The sequence below is a fragment of the Pristiophorus japonicus genome, chromosome 3, assembly GCF_044704955.1.
Source record: "Pristiophorus japonicus isolate sPriJap1 chromosome 3, sPriJap1.hap1, whole genome shotgun sequence".
NCBI lineage: Eukaryota > Metazoa > Chordata > Chondrichthyes > Pristiophoridae > Pristiophorus > Pristiophorus japonicus.
Genome location: NC_091979.1, coordinates 237,714,302 through 237,716,801, shown reverse-complemented (window position 1 = coordinate 237,716,801; position 2,500 = coordinate 237,714,302). Strand labels below are relative to the sequence as shown.

Below are 2,500 nucleotides of genomic sequence, written 5' to 3'. Positions count from 1 at the left end.
CGCACTCACACACACTCTGACACACACACATTCACAAACACACACACACAAACACACACACACACTCACACACACACTCTCACAATCACACACACACTCATACTCACACACTCACACACACTCACACAGCCTCTGACTCACACACACGCGCACACTCACACACACACACACACACACTCGTGCGCACACACACACTCGTGCGCACACACACACACCCACACACTTGCACACTCACTCGCACTCAGTCACGCAGCCACTGACACACACACATGCACACACTCACACATTCTCTGACACTCTCACACACTCACACACACACTCTCATTCTCACAATCACACACACACTCATACTCACACACTCACACACACTCACACTCACACAGCCTCTGACTCACACACACGCGCACACTCACACATACACACACACACTCGCGCGCACACACTCACACACACACTCACACACATGCTCACACACACTCACACAGACTCTGACACACACACACACACACATTCACACACACACTCACACACACTCACACAAACAAACTCACACACACACACACTCATACTCACACACACTCAAACACACATACACACATATTCACACACACACACTCTCACACACACACTCACACTCAAACACACAAACTCACACATGCACACTCACACACACATGCTCACACACATTCACACAAACACACACTCACTCACACACACACACTCACACACACACACTCACACACACACACACACACACTCACACACACACACACTCACACGCACACTCATACACACACACTCACACATGCACTCACACACACACATACATTCACAGACACACTCACACACACACTCGCACACACACTCACACAGCCTCTAACAGACTCACAAATACTCACACACACCCACACAGACTCTGATACACACACACTCACACACACACTCACACAGACTCTGACACACTCACACACACACTCACACAGACACTCACACTCACACGCACTCACACACACTCTGACACACACACATTCACAAACACACACACACAAACACACACACACACTCACACACTCACACACACACTCACAATCACACACACACTCATACTCACACACTCACACACACTCACACTCACACAGCCTCGGACTCACACACACGCGCACACTCACACACACACACACACACACTCGTGCGCACGCACTCACACACACACCCACACACTTGCACTCTCACTCGCACACACTCACGCAGCCACTGACACACACACTCACGCACACACTCACACATCCTCTGACACACTCACGCACACTCTCACACACTCACACACACACACTCTCATTCTCACAATCGCACACACACTCATACGCACACACTCACACACTCACACACACTCACACAGCCTCTGACTCACACACACGCGCACACTCACACACACACACACACTCGCGCGCGCACACTCACACACACGCTCACACACACTCACACTCACACAGCCTCTGACACAGACACACACACACACACATTCACACACACACTCACACACACTCACACAAACAAACTCACACACACACACACTCATACTCACACACACTCAAACACACATATACACATATTCACACTCTCACACACACACTCACACTCAAACACACAAACTCACACATGCACACTCACACACACACACTCACACACACACTCTCACACACACACTCACACACACACACATACACACTCACACACTCACACACACACACTCACACGCACACTCACACACACACACACTCACACAGCCTCTAACAGACTCACAAATACTCACACACACTCACACTTACACCCACACAGACTCTGATACACACACACTCACACACACACTCACACAGACTCTGACACACTCACACACACACTCACACAGACACTCACACTCACACGCACTCACACACACTCTGACACACACACATTCACAAACACACACACACAAACACACACACACACTCACACACACACTCTCACAATCACACACACACTCATACTCACACACACTCACACAGCCTCTGACTCACACACACGCGCACACTCACACACACACACACACACACACTCGTGCGCACACACACACACCCACACACTTGCACACTCACTCGCACTCAGTCACGCAGCCACTGACACACACACATGCACACACTCACACATTCTCTGACACTCTCACACACTCACACACACACACTCTCATTCTCACAATCACACACACACTCATACTCACACACTCACACACACTCACACTCACACAGCCTCTGACTCACACACATGCGCACACTCACACATACACACACACACTCGCGCGCACACACTCACACACACACTCACACACATGCTCACACACACTCACACAGACTCTGACACACACACACACACACATTCACACACACACTCACACACACTCACACAAACAAACTCACACACACACACACTCATACTCACACACACTCAAACACACATACACACA

The 2,500-nt window shown here is 49.8% G+C and overlaps 1 protein-coding gene across 1 annotated transcript in view; it reads left to right on the top strand.

Annotated features, from left to right (window-relative positions):
- sfrp5 (secreted frizzled-related protein 5) overlaps window positions 1-2,500 on the top strand; it is a 193,693-nt gene that overhangs the window by 63,800 nt on the left and 127,393 nt on the right. The window lies entirely within an intron of this gene.